We start from the raw sequence: 19,812 nt of genomic DNA, 5'->3' as shown, positions 1-19,812 counted from the left end.
GAGAGGAGGCAGCCCTACAGAGAGATGCAGATTATTCCCTCAAGCATTCCTATTCAGCCAGTACTATTCAATGATTGCATGCATTGTGAGAAAACTAGTTAAAGCTAAAACAAAACAAAAACACACTGAGAAGGATTAGCAATAAAACTCCCTGATTCTCACACAGGGCTGAATATATTGCTTGCTCCCTCCAAGAGACTGAGCAGTTAGAGAGCACTGAAGGGTTTTGCTTCAGTAGTCGGGGATAGTTAACTCTAAGCTGAGCAGTCCTCCACTGTCACATAATAAATATTTAAAATCAGAACCAAATCATCAAATTATTTCCAAGTAACTTAATTGCATCCCAGAACAAAGCTTAAGAATATTTATAGGAGTTTCTAAAATCCAGAATCCAAAAGAGAATTCAAAATGTCTGGTAACTGATCAAAAATCATCAGGCATGCAAATAAGCAAGGGTATACAACCCATATTGAAGAGAAGAATCAATAAATTGAAACTTACTGAGAACAGATATCAATGATAGAATTAAAAGATAAAGACATTATAACTATTATAGTTCTTTTCTCTATGTTCAAAAAGCTAAGTGGAAACATTAAAGAGTATAAAAAAGACCCAGAGATGAAAACTACAATGTGTAATGAGAATCGTTCTGGATTGAACACAGATTAGACATTGTAGAAGAAAATATTAATGAACTTTAAAAAATAGCAATAGACACTATCCAAAACAAACACAGAAACAAAATAGAATTTAAAAAAATGAACAGAACATCAGTAAAATATAACATATGTTCAAATTTGATTAGAAGGAGGGACAGAAAAATTATTTGAAGATATAATGGCTAAAAATTTCCCAGATTTGACAGTTCTATTGAAGGTCAATGAACCCCAAGCAAAAGAAACCTGAATAAAACAACACAAAGGCTAAAAATCACTGAAAATAAAAAAATGTGGCATTACATAAGAGGATAAGGATGACAGCAAAAAAAAACCCCACAAAGAAATAATATAGCACTTCTCATTTGAAAAATGCAATGAGAAGAGAGTGAAATATCATTTTTAAATACTGAAAACAAAACACTGCTAACCTAGAATTCTATATTCAGTAAAAATATCTATAAAAATAAAGCGAAGAAAAAAACTTTTCTTATATTGAAGAGCTCAAAGACTTCATCACCAGCAGATTCACACTATAGCAAATGTTAAATAACTTAGGCAGAAGGAAGATGATACTGTTAGGGTCCGGGCTTCCGAGGTTTCTCCAGAGAACAAACTACACAGACATAGAGATGTAAATTCAAGCAAAGTCTTTATTCAGCCAGCTAGCTGGGGTCCAAGTATCAGCCCGACGCAGCGGGTCTCAACAAGGACCCTGAGCACTCAGAGCCAAGGGTTTATATAGCATTTTCAAAGCACTTAACTCATAGTAATTTTCCACAACTATACATTATTCTTGCAAGACATACATCCTGGGGTTAAGCAAGGGCAGGATAAGACTACTCCTCAATGGTTAGGGAGGTTCTGCACGATAAGCTTGGTATGTAAGATTAACTGACCAAGGTTAGCTGACCAAGGGTCACAGCTGCCCACCACCCAGTGCTCATGATTAACTTGTTTTTCAAGGCCTTAACCAGGCCCAGGATTTTTTTTTTTTTCTTCTTCCTGAGTCACACCCTCAGAAAATGGTTTCTAGGTTTCTAAGATGGCTATGCTTATGCTAATTTACTAATCTTACTAATGCTTAGATTCTACATTTCCCCACTTTCCTTTGACCATTCCAATCATGGAATGTTTGTTTCTTCCTGCTGTGTGAGTGAATGATACTGCAGGTCTCAGCATTAGCACCTGAACAGCACTCACTCTTTCCCTAACAAAGGCTATTAGCCGGTTTAAGATACAGGGACCTAAAGTGAGAAGCAGTATAAAAATAAGCAAGGGCCCTGCCAAGGTGGATATCAGGGTTGTAAAACATGGGGATTTAGTAAACCAGTATTCAAATAGCCCTTGGCTGGCCTCTTGCTCTCTCTTCCTTTGATCTGGCCTCTCTCTAAGTTTAGACATTGAATCTCTTACTATTCCGGAATGGTCTGCTGTTAAGGTTTATCTAAGTTTTATTAGTTCTTTTTCCTGACTCTCAATGCTCTCTGCACTCCTTTACATTTCCCCCCTTTTCTTGATTAGACTGTGGAATCTTCCACAGCGGCACCTGGGTCCTGATACCTTTGACGAAGGACTAAGAGTTGGACAGTGTCAATTCTTTCCTGCACAAACTTAACAAGCCTGTTAATTATGCACGGGCCAATCGTAAACAGCAACAGCAGGATGACCAGCGGCCCCGCAATGGCCGAGAGAAGGGTAGCAAACCAAGGCTTGTATTTGAACCAAGACTCAAACCAGCCTTCGCTACTTTCATATTCTTTATGCCTCTTCTCTAAATCTTTTTTTAGTTTGGCCAAGGAATCTCTGACTGCACCTGTTTTGTCTACATAGAAACAGCACTCTTCTCTTAAGGCTGCGCATAACCCACCTTCCTTTAAGAAAAAGAGGTCCAGGCCTCTTCGGTTCTGTAGGACCACCTCGGACAAGGAGGTGAGGGATTGCTCTAGGTCTGATATTGTCTGTCAGAGTTGTTCTAGGTCTCTGTCGATTGCCAGCCTCAGGGCTGTGAGCCCCTTTTCTTGAGTTACAAGGGCTGCAACCCCAGTGCTTGCCCCTGCCATCCCTAGGGTGAAGAGGGTCCCAATGGTCAGGGTGGTAACAACCTCCCTCTTGCTCCAGTGGGGGCTCAGCCTTTCTTCCCAATAAGAAAGGAGAGATTCATGAGAATGATACATTAGGCGAGGTAGAATGGCCACCAGCACACAAAACTCACTGTTAGCATTGAACACAGAGGTGGATAGGGCCGGAGTGAGGCCTGTATTTGAGCAGAGCCACCAGCCCGAGGAGGGTATAATCCACTTTCCCTGCTCCCACGTAGTGTTATTATAGGAGGAGCATAACTGGCTCTGGGTCATCGGGACTGTGCCTACACACGTACCAACGACTGAGACTTGAGCGATTGTAACTCCCCACGGTCTCCTGTCCCAGTAAGTGGGATGGGAGTTGTTGATAGTGTAGGAGCCATTTATCCCGATTGCCTCATAGAAGGGGGGTGAACCTGGGTAGCATAGACAACAGGGATCGGTGAGGGAGGAAGTGGTGTGTTTAAGAGTCTCTACAACTGTCTGCACCATTTCCCACATGGGATTATCTAACCCGGAGGGAGTGTGCTGGGCCCATAACCCAGAGGTCGATGGACCTGGTCCTCTCGTGGGCTCTGGAGCAAGCGTTCTGGTCGGCATTTTCTCATCCTTTTTGCTCAGGCCCTTGTCCTGGATTGAAGGTTTCTGGGGATTTATAACCGGGTTGGGACCTACGGCAGTGGTGGGAGTTGACACGGTTAATTTAATGATGAGGGTCGAGCCGGCATGCCCCCCATATTTATAATACACCATTCCCCATGCTGTCCATTTATCCAGCACGATACCTCAGTGTTTTTGCCCGTCTCGGTGAATTGAACTCTTACCCAATCCTGGTCCATTTTGTCACAAGCCTTGGTTTTGTAAAGGGTCATAGGCTGGTGATGAGGGATGCCCTTGTTGACATAAGTAAATTTGACAGAATCAATTTTTGTAACTGTCCATCTCCAATCCCCATCGTTCGAGGTTACACAGTCCCAGCTGGCACAAAATAAGTCATGCCCCCCCCCCCACAGTGCCTTCCTTTACCTGTTCCGGGGCAAGCATAAAACCCATGGGAGCGAGCCAAATTTGGAGGGATGGATCGGTAAACGGGGTTGATCTGCCGAAAGCAGAAATACAGGTCAGGCCACCAGGTTCCGATTGGCGCACTGTGTTGTGTGGAGTTGATGACTTCCCCATTGTCACTATCAATCAGCATCCAGGTCAGGTTCCTTGGTTGATGGGGGTTGGTGCCTCTGATCCCCACAGATGTGGCTCCCGTGAAGATCCATACTAAGGAGCTTATTAGCAGGATCTCTTTCATCTTCGGCTTAAGTGTAGTTTTAGGGGATTGGCAGGATGCTGCTGCACCTTCCACTTTTCCTTACGGGCCCCTGGGTCTTTATGAGGCAGGACCTTCCGAACGTGGGTGTGGTGTACCCAGGGAGTGATACCATCAACCTTGAGAGCAGTGGGGGTGGGAAACAATACAACATAAGGTCCTTTCCACCTGGGCTCGAGAGTCTTCACTTGATGTCTTTTGACCCATACTATATCCCCTGGGACTATGCCATGTCCCGGGCTCGGAATTTTCCCGCCCTCATAATATGCTCTGACCAGGGGCGAGATTTCTTGCTGCACTTTAGCAAGAACTTGCAACACATTCAGATAGTCAGGGGCCGGGTCCTCTGCATCGGGAAGCTGCACTCGTTGAGTTATAGGTGGAGGGGCCCCATACATTATCTCGAATGGAGTTAAACCATGTACATAGGGGGAGTTCCAAGCGCGGAAGATGGCTAAGGGAAGGAGAGGCACCCAGTCCCCACCAGTCTCCAATACCAATTTAGAAAGGGTCTCTTTCAAGGTCCGATTCATTCTCTCTACCTGCCCAGAGCTTTGTGGGTTATAAGCACAATGCAACTTCCAATCTACTCCCAAAGCTAGGGCTAGTCCTTGCAGGATTTTGCTAACGAAAGCCGGGCCGTTTTCGGAACCTATTGCTTCAGGGACCCCATATCTGGGGATGATTTCTTCAATTAATCTTTTTGCTACTACCTGGCTAGTCTCATGCTTGGTTGGAAAGGCCTCCACCCACCCAGAGAAAGTATCTACCATAACTAGTAAATACCTGTATCCATACTTCCCTGGTTTTATTTCGGTGAAGTCTATTTCCCAATTCCTCCCTGGAGCCCTCCCCCTTTCCCGGGTACCTGCTGGGTGCAGCCCTCTTGGGGCTGGTCTTAGCATTGCACAACTACTGCATTCTTTCGTGATCTGGCGAGTTACCTCATTCTGGTGGGGAAACACCAACTGCGCAGACTGGAAAAGGCTGAGCAGTTTTTTTCCACCTAGATGGGTGAACTTATGCAGATTAGCAAGCAGGTACTGTCCTAATGCTTCTGGCAAGATCAATCTACCCTCCTGGTCCCTACCCCAATGTCCCTCTCCAAACACTTCCCCCAGGACTTGTTTCCTAATCCACTCAAGATCTTGAGGGGAATACTCAGGTTTGGGCGGCAGTGCGGGCAGTTCAGGTATGGGTATTTTGAGGGCCGCAAGCACAAGAGAGTCTGAGAGGGCTGCCCTCTTAGCTTCCGCATCTGCATGGCTGTTGCCAATGGCCTCGGGTGTCTTCTTTGATTGGTGGCCCGGTACATGTATAACTGCTACCGCTTTAGGTTTTTCAACAGCAGCTAATAGTCTTTGGACTTCTTGCAGATTCCTCAATCCCTTACCTTCCGTGGAACGGAATCCTCTTTCTCGGTAGATGGCACCGTGGACATGGACAGTGCCAACGGCGTATCTGCTATCTGTGTAAACATTGGCCCACTTTCCTTCTGCTCTTTCCAGGGCCTCAGCAAGAGCAATAAGTTCCGCCTTCTGTGCTGAGGTGCCAGGGGGCAGAGCTGTGCTCCAGACAACTTCCCCGTTGTGGGTTACTACTGCTGCCCCTGCTCTCCTGACCCCCTCCTGCACAAAGCTGCTCCCATCCGTATACCAATTTAGCTCACAGTTCAGTAACGGTGTGTCTTTCAGGTCTGCTCGCACCTGGATAATTTCGGAAAGGATATCTCTAAAGTCATGGATGGGGGTCGTCAGATCTGGGTCCAGCAGAAGGGTGGCAGGATTTAGGGTTACTGGGTCAGAGAAGGCGATTCGGGGAGAATCTAGTAGGAGCCCTTGATAGTGGGTGAGTCTTGCGTTCGTCATCCATTTTCCCGGAGGATGCTTGAGGATCCCCTCCACAGTATGTGGGGCAGTTATTCTCAGATTTTGGCCAAAAGTCAGCTTGTCTGCCTCTTTTACCAGTAGAGTGATGGCTGCTAGGATACGCAGACAAGGTGGCCACCCGGAGGCCACTGGGTCTAGCCTCTTGGACAAATAAGCCACAGGTCTCTTCCACGGGCCCAGCTGCTGAGCCAGAACTCCTTTAGCCACTCCCTTCTTTTCATCTACAAACAGGATAAAGGGTTTTTCTGGGTCTGGCAAAGATAGGGCGGGGGCCCGGAGGAGAGCTTCTTTTAGTCTGTCAAACGCCTCTTGTTGTTCCTGCGTTCATTGCCAGCCCGGCCCTTCTTTGGTTGCTTCATATAGCGGTCAGGCTATTTCTGTGTACCCTGGAATCCAGAGCCTGCAAAACCCAGCTGAGCCAAGAAATTCTCTCACTCCCCAGGGTGAGGAAGGGATGGGGATAGCCAGGACAGTTTGCTTCATGGCCTGTGTTAGCCACCTGGCCCCATTAGATATTTTGTACCCCAAGTAGACTATTGACCTCTGGCAGATGTGGGCTTTCTTGGCGCTGGCTCGATATCCCAGTTCGCCTAGTTCAGCCAGCAAGTTCCCCGTGGCTTCTTCACACTCTTCACGGGTTTCTGTGGCCAGCAACAGGTCATCTACATACTGCAACAACGTCACGTGGGGGTGGCTCCTGCGAAAGGGCTCCAAGTCCTGGCTTAGGGCTTCATTGAATAAGGTGGGAGAGTTCTTGAAGCCCTGAGGCAGTCTAGTCCAGGTAAGCTGCCCTTTTCTTCCTCCCCCTGGCTCTTGCCACTCAAAGGCAAACAAAGGCTGACTAACTTCAGAGAGTGGAAAACTAAAGAAGGCATCTTTCAGGTCCAGAGTAGTATACCACACATGCATGGGTGGCAGGTGGCTGAGTAAGGTGTAAGGGTTAGGCACTGTAGGATGGATGTCTTCTACCCTCTCATTGACTTTCCGCAAGTCTTGCACTGGCCTATAATCTTTACTGCCAGGCTTCCTCACTGGAAGCAGAGGCGTATTCCATGTAGATTGGCAGGTCTTAAGGATTCCTGTCTCCAGCAGTCTATGGATATGGGGTGCTATTCCTTTCCTAGCCTCTTCTGGCATTGGATATTGCCGGACCCGGATGGGTAGAGCTGCGGCTTTGAGTTGAACAACGACCGGGGATAGGTGTTTAGCGAGACCAATTCCTCCGGTCTCTGCCCATGCGGAAGGGAACTTCTGTACCCAAGAGTCCATCTCTCCCCGGCCCCCCTTTTCTTGATCCGCCTGAAACAGACGATGTTCGTTGGCCAGGGACAGAGTTAGCACATGCACCGGTTGTAGGGGCTGCCCTTCTTTGTCCATGATTTTTATCCCTTCGGGTTCAAAATGAATATGAGCCCCGACCTTGGTTAATAAGTCTCTGCCCAGCAATGGTGCGGGGCTTTCGGGTATGACCAGGAATGAGTGAGAGACCTGATGCCTTCCTAGGTCCACTTTTCTGTTAGTAGTCCAGGCACATTTCCTGGACCCTGTCGCTCCTTGGACAATACTTGTGCGTCCTGGGTTTAGGGGGCCATGGGCCTGGTTGAGAACTGAATACTGTGCCCCAGTATCTACCATAAACCCAATGGGAGTCCCCTCCACGCACAGGGTTACCCAGGACTCGGGGAGGGGTGCCGAGCCCCATCCCCATCAATCCTCCTCTCCTAGGTGCAGGGTCTTAACAGGGTTCCCTCTCCCTTGTTCCCTCCTTTGGGGGCACTCCCTCTTCCAATGTCCATATTTCTTACACAGGCCGCACTGATCTTGTCCTAGTCTGGATTGACGGGGTCCTGTTCCTCGAGTTGGCCTAGGGCCCTCCTTCACCCCGGCCAGGAATATCCTGGCCATCTCCTCCCTCTGCCTCTTGTTCTCCCTTTTCTGAAATTCTCTGTCTTCCTTCCTATTTTTGTCCTGCATTACCCATTTCTCTTTCCTCAGCCTTTCTTCTCTATCTTCTGGAGTTTCTCTAGCATTGAAGACTTTCTCCGCCTGCTGCAGCAGTTCCCTAATAGAGATCTCCCCTAGGTCCTCCCGCTTGTGGAGTTTTCTCCGGATATCGGGGGATGCCTGGTTGATAAATGAGAGGACTACAGCTTACCTATGTTCCTCTGCTTCCAGGTTTATGGGGGTATACTGCTGGTAAGCATCAAACAGCCTTTCCAGATACGCAGCTGGGCTTTCCATTTCCCCCTGAACAATAGTTTTTACCTTAGCCAAGTTAGTGGGCCGTCTGGCAGCTGCCTGGAGACTGGTCATCAGAGTCTGGCAGTAGACCCAGAGACGCTCCCTACCTTCTGCAGTTCTGAAGTCCCAATCTGGGCGCATAAGTGGGAATGCCTCGTCGATGATGGGCTGAAGGGTAGTGGGTCTTCCATTTTCTCCGAGGACATTTTTCCTGGCTTCATTGAGGATACGCTTTCGTTCTTCCGTTGTGAAGAGAGTGCGGAGTAATTGCTGGCAGTCGTCCCATGTGGGACGATGGGTAAACATAATGGACTCCACTAAACCTATAAGACACTTGGGGTCCTTCAAGAAGGGAGGATTCTGAGTCCTCCAATTATAAAGGTCACTAGATGAAAAGGGCCAATATTGATATTGCTGAGCAATGCCGGTACCGATGGCACGCACAGGCAGAACCGGCACTGCTCCTTCTGAGGTGGAGGAGGGAGCCTCCCCTTCTTGTTCCCTGGCCCCTCGAGACCTTAGCTGCATTCCTCCAGTTCTACCTGGCGCCCAGCATGGGGCCAGGGCGGAGGAGTGTGAGGAAGCTCTTTCCGGCCTCCCGCCTCCCTCTGCTGAAGAATCTGGGGAAGCTGCAGCCGCCTGGTTCCCGCTGGGTTCCCTAGCCACATTTTCTATCCTCCCGGCAGCTTCACCCCTCTCCTCTGCATATGGGAGTGACTGCTCAGTTGGCGGGAGGGGGTAAAGAGGAGAACTGTCGGGGAGGACAGGCGGCGCACTTGGGCGCACAGGATTTCTGGCCCTGTGATCAGAGGGCTTTAATTTTTCCTGGGCAACTAGGACGGAGGTCTTTTGTGGGTCAGTATGAGGTTTCTCCTCCAAAAAGGCCTCCAACCAGGAAGGGGGATTCTCGGCCAAATTTTCCCAGACAAGAATATAGGGAAGTTGGTCAGGGTGGCCCTCAGGACCTGGCCGGGAGATAATGGCTTTGATCTTGCCAATAAGGTCCAAAGAAAGAGACCCCTGGGCCGGCCAGCCTACTCCGAAGGAAGGCCACTCAACGGAGCAAAAGGTGTTGAGCTTACCCTTCTTGATGCCAAGGCTCATACTTAAGGCCTGTTCCTTCACCTTGGGGAAATGGGAGAGTATCAGACTCTTAGGAGTAGCCTGAGTCTGACCCATGGTGAGAAAGAAGAAGGAAAAAGAATATGAGGGAGACAAAGGCGAAGGATGAAGATGCCACTTCAAACAAAATGACTGTTGTATGTGCTTGTGAACGAGTGCCTGTCGTTGCACAGTTTTTCTTCCGCGGGGGACGTGAATTTATCGGGGATTTGCAGCTGTGACCCCCTTATCCTGTCACGGGAGTCTTTTAGCGGTGGGCGCCCTAATGGCTCTTAATTGCCCAACCCGTGCCCGCGGGGAATGATGTGGTGGCAGAAAGGAGGAATGGAGAGAACAGGAGAACCTTAGAACAAGGAAACTTAAAATGAGAAGTGCAAAAAGAAATATAAACCAAAACCAAAACACAGTAAAACAATCAATGATAACACCAAGCACACACACCAAATCTGATCGCACTCGTTCGGACCGGTCCTTCTCTCACTCTGGTGCACACCACACTCACCACTTTCAGGGTCCTCAAAAACTCTGGTAATTCTCCCGAAGGGCGTCCACTCGGACTGCCGCAGGGTGACAAGCTCGATCTTTTCCTCTTCAGGCGCCAGTTTTCTGCTGATCGGATTTGCCTTCCTATGGCCGAGTCACTAGGACCCTAGGGCCAGGATTGGTTACCTGGGCTTTTTCCCAGGGTCACTAACCTGGGGGCCGGGACTACCAGCCCGGACTTCCTCACTAGGGACCACTAACCCGAGACCATACACGGGATGGCGACTCCAGCTTTATAATGGATTTATGCAGACCCTTGAATTACACTGCCCCGTCCGGACAGTTAGACCTTGCCTCCAGCTGTCCTTTGTTCTCAGGGAAGCCGCTCGTATCCCGGACGAGCCCCCAAATGTTAGGGTTTGGGCTTCCGAGGCTTCTCCAGAGAACAAACTACACAGGCATAGAGATGTAAATTCAAGCAAAGTCTTTATTCAGCCAGCTAGCTGGGGTCCAAGTATCAGCCCGACGCAGCGGGTCTCAACAAGGACCCCGAGCACTCAGAGCCAAGGGTTTATATAGCATTTTCAAAGCACTTAACTCATAGTAATTTTCCACAACTATACATTATTCTTGCAAGACATACATCCTGGGGTTAAGCAAGGGCAGGATAAGACTACTCCTCAATGGTTAGGGAGGTTCTGCACGATAAGCTTGGTATGTAAGATTAACTGACCAAGGTTAGCTGACCAAGGATCACAGCTGCCCACCACCCAGTGCTCATGATTAACTTGTTTTTCAAGGCCTTACCCAGGCCCAGGATTTTTTGTTTTTTTTTCTTCTTCTTCCTGAGTCACACCCTCAGAAAATGGTTTCTAGATTTCTAAGATGGCTATGCTTATGCTAATTTACTAATCTTACTAATGCTTAGATTCTACATTTCCCCACTTTCCTTTGACCATTCCAATCATGGAATGTTTGTTTCTTCCTGCTGTGTGAGTGAATGATGCTGAGGTCTCAGCATTAGCACCTGAACAGCACTCACTCTTTCCCTAACAAAGGCTATTAGCCGGTTTAAGATACAGGGACCTAAAGTGAGAAGCAGTATAAAAATAAGCAAGGGCCCTGCCAGGGTGGATATCAGGGTTGTAAACCATGGGGATTTAGTAAACCAGGATTCAAATAGCCCTTGGCTGGCCTCTTGCTCTCTCTTCCTTTGATCTGGCCTCTCTCTAAGTTTAGACATTGAATCTCTTACTATTCCAGAATGGTCTGCTGTTAAGGTTTATCTAAGTTTTATTAGTTCTTTTTCCTGACTCTTAATGCTCTCTGCACTCCTTTACAATACTACATGAACGTATCAGTCTATAGAAAGGAATAAAGAGCATAGGAAATGGAAGTTGTGGTTACATTTTTTATTATATGTAAATAATTCCTCAATAAGGATTAAAAAAATAAGTTCTCAGTCTCACAGTCCATTTCAAGAATTCAATAGCCCCATGGGCAGTGACTGTTATACAAGACAGCACAGATATGGAACATTCCTATCATCACAGAAATTTCTGTTTGATTGTGCTGACTAAATGATATGGTGGTCCAAACTCAGGACCCCATTATGCTCAGAAAAGGTATGAAAAAGAAGGCAGCATTTTCCAAAAGCTGATCCTGATATATATTTAAAATAGGAGGATAAGAAACATCATAAAATCACAATAATGCAACTAGTAGGTACATCTGATAGGTAAACCAATATAATTTATTTTGAATACTCATAGATATAAGTAGTTATAATTCACATAGGAAGATTCAGTTGTCTTGCTCCATGTGTGATTATGTGATTTTTATTTCTCCAGTGGTCATAGTTTGGACTATTCTACCTGTACCCTCACAAAACCACCACCACTTTGAGAGCATCACTACTAATGCAGAGTATATATTAAAGTTGCAAAAAACAGGAGAAAAATTATGAAGAATCCATTATCCTTTCTTAAAAAAATTTATTCAGACCAGAGCAACTTGTCATTTCTACCACTGTTCCTGATTTAAGGTCAAATTTTCCTCCCCTTACTAATGCAGATGTGTAATGGTCTCCTTTCTATCCTGACAGAAAGAAAGATGTTAGAACAGCCTGACAGTTTTCCTTGCTATTGTTCCTCCATGATCACATGAAAAACAATGGACAAGTTTCCCCATATTACCCATGGCCTAAGGTAAAGATCACCTTTCAGATTTATTTTAGATTATCTCCTCACCTTCATGAAGATGCCCTAAACATTTGAAAGTTCCCTTTTCGACTCTGTAGGGGGCTAATATCTTTATTTCTCCTCAAGGAGACATTGATAACATAATCCAATTTAATAATTTGCATAAAAGTGAAGAACAATGGATTTTTAAAATTCTAGTTGTGAGGAAGTGAAACCACACAAGGCCTCCATTCATATTTATTGCACTTATTTTTTTAGGTGCATTTCTAAAACTAGATTGCAAGCTTTTCAAATAATTCAACACTTTAGAGGACAAAGGAAACCTACCATCTCCTTGGCAACTTTCTCAGTCATATTGGAGCACATGCAGAAAACTTTAAAAGCCTTCAGAGAAAATTGGTTCTTCCCTATACCAGCTTCCTCTTTTATTGTCCTCTTTCCCAAGTTTCAAGGCATTTATCCTAGGGTACAACACACAACATAACTGTATTTCTGTATCTTTTCTAGGCTAGATTAAAAATCTGTGAGTGAAATCACTTGTTTGGTCCTGCACTGACTTCCATTCAACCTTCCACCCTCTACTTACCCAATAGTACTATGTATTATCTACTTATTAATTCCCTCAAAAGATGCTAAGTAAGATAGTTCTGTCATTCTCTTTTTACATCATAGGGAAGCTGAGTTTCAGAAAGGGTCAAGTGAATTAAGTAGATTAAAAATCAGGCTTTTTGGTCCCACTGCTGAACATTTAAATAGTAGGTTCATGGGCTTTCTGACTCTAAGAGATTATTCCAGTAGTTGCCTCTTATCTGTGGTTTCACTTTCTGCAGTTTCAGTTACCCACAGTCAGCTGTGGTGTGGAATCAGATGATCCTCCCTCTAACCCACTATCAGAAAATGCATAGTAGATGAATGCTCCATCACAATCCTACACTGTTCACCTTGCTTCACATCATTAGGTAGGCATTTTATTATCTCTCATCATCACCAGAATAAAGGTGACTACAATACAATATTTTGAGAAAGAGAAAGAGAAACTACATTCACATAACTTTTGTTATAGTAGATTGCTATACTTGCTGTATTTTGTTATCACTTATTGTTAATCTCTTCTTGTGCCTATTTACAAATTCAACGTTTTTAATAGCTATGTATGTATAAACAAATATAATATATATAGATTTGGCACTATCAGCAGTTTCAGGCATCCACTGGGGGTCTTGGAATGTATCTATTCCAATCTGTTGCAGGCTTTTCTAGCCTTGCAAAGTTGCTTAATATAAAACTTTGAAATAATTATTATATATAATAAGTGAAAAAACAAAATTTATTTTGGTTTTGGTCACTTCAAGTAATTTTCAAATAATGGTTTATGTGTATGGAATTAATTTCATTTCCACTCACACATTTATCAGCTATTCATAATTTTTGTTTGTGTCTCCCATCTAAAATAATTTTACTGAAACACTCCCAGTGAGGCCCCTGATCATTCAGTTTCTTTCAATGCATTGGTTTCCCAGTGCTACTATAACAACTGCAACTGGGTAGTTAAAACAACTGAAATGTATTTTCTCACAGCTCTGGAGGTCAGAAGTCTGAAGTAAAGGTGTCAACAGGTCCTCACTACCTGCAGGTATACTAGGAAGAAACCTTCAATAATTCTTCCTAGCTTCTTGTGGTTTTTAATCCATGTATTCTTGTAATTTCTTGTTTTGCAGTGACATCACTCCAATCTCTGCCTTCATCCTGATGTGGTCTTCTTCCCAGTGTGCTGTCTCCATGTTTCTGCATCTAAATCTCCCTCTTCTTTCACTGAATTAGGGACCCTAATACAATATACTGTAATCTTAACTTGATTAAATATTTGAAGACCCTATTTTCAAATAAGGTCATGCTCATGGGGTTAGGACTTGAACATAGTATTTTGGAGGGTATAATTCAACTGACAATATGCAATCTTAATAAATATTTCCCATATTCTCTTTGATGCACTTGACACTATTGACTTTTTCTCTTTGAAACATCACCCTCTTTCCTCCCATGATACTTAATTACTGTTCTTAATCTTCTCTACTTTCTTAAATTATGTCTTCTGTTTTATCTTCTTCTTGTTTCCTATATGGTATTCCCACAGTTTGTCTTTAGTTTTTTCTCTTTCATAGTCTCAATCTCCATGCATTTAATAAGCACACACTGTAACTATTTATGCTTATGTTTGCTGGACACTGCCTATGTAGAGAAAAATAATCACAGCTCCTACTCGGGAATTTATGCCAAAATGGAGGGACACATGTAAATATGCCAGTAAGTATAACACTGAGTAGAAAAGGAACATAAATAATGAAACAGTAAAACCCTCATAATTGAGAAGACACTCAACTAAATTTTGAAAAAATGAGTAAGCATTCAACAGGCTACTTTTCATGCATTTACACTACACTTTCTTTTTCTTGGTAGTAAGGTATTAATTACAGAGTATATTTCTTTCATAGATTAAATAATATTCATATTACTATTTTACCTTGTGTTAACTTTTTAATAATCTTCTTTTAGTTTTCAATTCATAGAAATGTTGTGAAAATAGTGCAGAGAATCCCATAATACTTATACCCAGTTTTCCCTATTGCTAACATCTTACATTAAAATGTACATTTGTCACAACCAATAAACCAATATTGATACATTGCAATTCAATTCCATGTTTTATTCTGTGGAGAAAGTGAAGGTTCCTGTGGCCAGGATTCTCACCTGGCCCTGGTCGGCTAGCTCACTACACATGTGTGGGTGATACGTTGCTATTGACTGTATATATAGAGCTCTGCCCAGTGCTCTGGGCAACATGGTACCATGGCTGCAAGGCTGCAGGAGAGCAGAGGCTGGAGTGGTGGCAGCACCGAGGACAGAGACTGAGACAGCTGCAGGGGTGGTGAGGCCCAGAGGCAGAGACTGGCTTGCTGCCTGCAGACTCGCTCTGAGTGGACAGGATTCTAGTGATTGACTTCCCACCATGGGAATTAAGTTGGGTATAAATCCTTTCACCCCAAGAACATTCCACTGCCATTCCTCAGTCTCATGGAATCCACAGTGAACTTACCCGGGGCTGAGACCCATTGGCAGGACACTGTCCTTTCTCTTTTCCATGATCTCACCCATGGTATCATGTTACACTTAGTCAGGCTCATCTAGACCATGATAGTTTCTTAGACTTTCCTTATTTCCTTCAGTTCTGATCAGATGTTTAGAAGAATGCCCTTCAGATGGGGTTTGTCTGATGTTTATCTCTTGATTATATTGAGGTTATGGGTTTTTAGAGGATGATCACAGAAAGGAATACTAATTCTCATTATATATCAAAGATGCATTGGTGATATTAACATGAATTATCTGGTTGGTGTTTGTCAGGTTTCTACACTATTGTCACTGGCCAGAATGCTGTTTTTCCCAGGATCATGTCTCAGAGGTGATGAAGAATACAGCCAGCAGACGTGAGTATGGAGCAACCAGCGAAGCTTTTAATGAGTGAAAGAGAAAGCAAGTACTCCTGCTAGGTAGGAGAGGTTCCAAGAGATGAAGCCATCAGGGCTGTGGTGTTTGGGGTTTATATTGCCTCCCAAGAGGAGAAAGTCCCACCCCCTAATGACATCACCCCTCACTCCTGATTGGCTGAAAGTACAGCAATCCATTTGCTGGGGCATAACCAATCCAAGCAGCTGAGGTTATCTAAGTGTACTGGCTGGGCTTCATTCGCCCAGGGCACAACCAGTCAGAGCAGCTGATGTCTGTCTACGTGGTTGAGCTGAATTGGGGTTTTTTGGGACTTGTAAGGGCCCTGTCCCACTATCACCTGCCTCACTATCGTTATGTTTTTCATTTTCTATATTTATTGGAAACAAGATGCTAAGCATAGCTTATATTCAAGAGGTGGGGATTTAAGCTCCACCTCTTTGAGGGGAGACTATTTACATAAATTATTTACAATTCTTTAGTATGGAAATTTGTTTCTTCAGTTCCATTTACTTACTTATTCAATCATTTGTGAATATCAGTATGGATTTATAGATGTTTGGTATATTCTTAGGATGATAATCCAAGCCTAAAAACAAGAAACAATTTCAAGAGGCAAAGTGTTTATTTGGGATCAAAGAATTGCAATTATTGGTACACAGACAAGTATAATCTTAAATAGTGTCCTGATTACAGGAGGTGGACTCATGATTTTTTTATGGGAAAAAAGGAACTATATTAGGCAATTGTTTTTAATAATTCATTGATGCTACAAACAAGGCTGGATTTGCACTTCATCAATTGGTCAGGCAAAGTAGTCACTAGACAAAAGTTCACTTATATCAGTCTTTTGAAAGAGGATATTTTCATTCTTACTGACTTCTTAGAATGTTGACAGTTTGCCCCAGTGTAAAAATTCAGAGAACAGGATGTGCAAGGAGTTCTGAAATGGCTGCTCCCGCTCCATTTAAAAATAGCTCTACTTATGTCATTTTTTTCATGAACACTATTTATTTTATGTCAAATTGCTCCCACTTTGGCCTTTGAGAGTTATCCTAGTTTGACTCTTGTGTACTTTTGGCATGTTCTCATCATTTGGGATTTTTAGCACTTTGCTACCCAGGTGCTACATGATGATTCAGGATCATCTTATGTATTCCTTGCCCCAGACCTAGAATCAGACATTTCTCCAAGGAGCCTTGATTCCTTTTATTAGCAGATAGTTTTTTATGCTGACTGTGCTTATTGTTGTTACTGGGGTGTTATTGCTTCTAAGCTTTTTCAGCCAGCAATATTCTAGGAAATATACGAATGTACACAAATCTATCCATATACACATATCTATAATAATTCCCACATCTACCCATCTCTACCTATATTAAGCTAAACATGAGTTCAGACTAATGGATCTAGCTCTAATCCAATACTACGTGGTTTATTTCTAGCCTTCTTCCTCCCGTTCCAATAAAGAGAAGCCTGGCTTCTCCCATCTGAGATCTACTTCCTTCTGCTTAATCTCAGTATACATGTACAATGTTTTCAGAACTATTAACCCACACCCACATGAGAAATAACTTCACCAACTAGAGTACTATTGTGTACAGTTCCTTTGCCTGTAGTCTTACAGTTGCCATAACTTTCAAAGTTACTTATGTCTGCACCTTTTCTCCCTCCCCCTTCAGTGAGGTTAGGTCATACATTTGTAATAGCTAATTTTTTTCTTTTATTACTATTATTATTATTTTTTTATTAAAGTGTCATTGATATACAATCTTATGAAGGTTTCACAAGAAAAACAATGTGGTTACTACATTCCCCCTTATTATCAAGTCCCCCCATACCCCTCTGCAGCCACTGTCCATCCACATAGTAAGATGCCACAGTCACAACTTGTCTTCTCTGTGTACACTGTCTTCCCCATGACACCCCAACACACCATGTATCACCACCATTTTCCAACAGTATTTGCTCACTTCATGTCTCTATACCACATTTTTGTGTTTCTCAAAATATTTCAAACCTTTTCTTCTTTTTTATTTTATTTTTTAATTGGAGTATAGTTAGAATAGTATATTAGTTTTAGATGTACAACATAGTGACTTGATTATTATATACCTTATTAAGTGTTCGCCACGGTAAGTGTAGTTACCCCATCTACCATACCAAGATATTACAATAATATTGGTTATATTCTCTGTGTTGTACTTCCATTCCTAAGACTAATTTATTTTGTAATTTGAAGTTTGTACCTCTTTATCTCTTTACCTATTTCACCTGTGTCCCTTCACTTTCCCCTCCTCCTGGTAACCAACGATTTGTTGTCAGTTTTTATGGAGCTATTTATTTTTTGTTTGTTTGTTTCTGTTTTTTTAGGTTCCACATGTAGGTGAAATCATATGGTGTTTGTCTTCTCTGTCTGACTTACTTTGTTTAGCATGATGCTGTCTAGGTCCATGCACTTGTTACAAATGGCAGGATTTCCTTCTTTCTTATGGCTGAATAATATTCCAATGTGTATATGTACCACATCTTTATCCATTCATCTGTTGATGAACACTTGGGTTGATTCCATATGTTGGCTTTTGTAAATAATGTGGTAATGAACATAGTTGTCCATGTATCTTTTTGCATTAGTGATTTTGTTTTCTTTGGGTAAATTCCTAGAGTTGGAATTGCTGGGTTGTATGGCATTTCTATTTTAGTTTTTTTGAGGAACCTCCATACTATTTTCCACAATGGCTGGATTGATTTACATTCCCACCAACAGTGTAGGAGGCTTTCCTTTTCTTCACATCCTTGTCAACACTTGTTATTTCTTATCTTTTGGATAGTGGCCATTCTGACTTGTGTGAGGTCATATCTCACTGTGGTTTTAATTTGCATTTCCCTGATAATTAGCAATGTGGAACATTTTTTCATGTGCCTGTTGGCCATTTGTCTGTCTTTGGAAAAATGTCTGTTTTTTCAAAAAAGGCCCTCTCCTCATTTTTTAGTTGTTTTTCTTGGTGATGAGTTGTATGAATTCTTTATATTTTTTGGATATTAACCTCTTATTGGGTAAATCATTTGCAAATATATTCTCCCATACAGTAGAGAAGGTTTTGTTTTATTGAGGGTTTTTTGTTTTGTTGAGGGTTTTCTTTGCTGTGAAGAAGGTTTTAAGTTTGATATAGTCTCACTTGTTTAGTTTTGTTTTTGTTTCCCTTGCCTGGGGAAACGTATCCAGAAAAATATTCATGACATTGGTGTTTAAGAGTTTACTGCCATGTTTTCCTCTAAGAGTTTTATGGTCTTATGTCTTACATTTAGGTCATTAATCCATTTAGAGCTTACTTCTGTGAGTGATCTATTTTTATGCTCTTTCATGTAGATGTCCAGTTTTCCCAATACCAGTTATTGAAAAGACTGTGTTTTCTCCATTGTATAGTCTTGCCTCCTTTGTCATATATTAATTGACCATATATGCATGGGTTTATTTCTAGGCTCTCTATTCTGTTCCACAGATTTATTTGCCAGTACCATACAGTTTTACTCATTGCAGCTTTGTAGTAGAGCTTGAAACCAAGCAGGTGATAGCTGCAGTGTTGTTTGTCTTTCTCAGGAATGCTTTGGCTATTTGGGTTCTTTTATGCTTCCTTATAGATTTTGGGATTATTTGCTCTAGTTCGCTGAAAAATATCATTGACATTTTGATAAGGTCTGCATTGAATCTGTAAATTGCTTTGGGCAGGATGACCATTTTGACAATATTAATTCTTCCTATCCATGGCATGGGGTAGATTTTCATTTATTTGTGTCTTCATTGATTTCTTTCATCACAATCTTATAATTTTCAGAGTACAGGTCTTTCACTTCTTTGGTTATGTTTATTCCTAGGTATTTTTATTCTTTTTGATGCAATTGTAAATGGAATTGTTTTCTTGATTTCTTTTTCTGCTAGTTCGTTGTTAGTACATAGGAATGCAACAGATTTCTGTGTATTGATTTTACAACCTGCAACTTTACTGAATCATTTATTAGTTCTAATACTTTTTTAGGGTATTATATTTTCTATACATGGTATCATGCCATCTTCAAATAATAGTGACAGTTTTACCTCTTCCTTACCAATTTGAATGCCTCTTATTCCTTTTTTTTTCTTTGCCTGATTGCTGTGTCCAGGACTTTCAGTACTATTTTGGATAAAAGTGGTGAGAGTGGCCATCCTTGTCTTGTTTCTGATCTAAGGGGAAAAGCTTTCAGCTTTTTACCATTGAATATGATTCAAACCTTTTCATTACTATTATATTTCTTATGGTGATCTGTGACAAT

The sequence above is a fragment of the Manis javanica genome, chromosome 14 (genome assembly GCF_040802235.1).
Source record: "Manis javanica isolate MJ-LG chromosome 14, MJ_LKY, whole genome shotgun sequence".
In the NCBI taxonomy this organism is placed as follows: domain Eukaryota; kingdom Metazoa; phylum Chordata; class Mammalia; order Pholidota; family Manidae; genus Manis; species Manis javanica.
The sequence above is the reverse complement of the archived record's forward strand: the minus strand, read 5'-3'. Positions refer to the sequence as shown.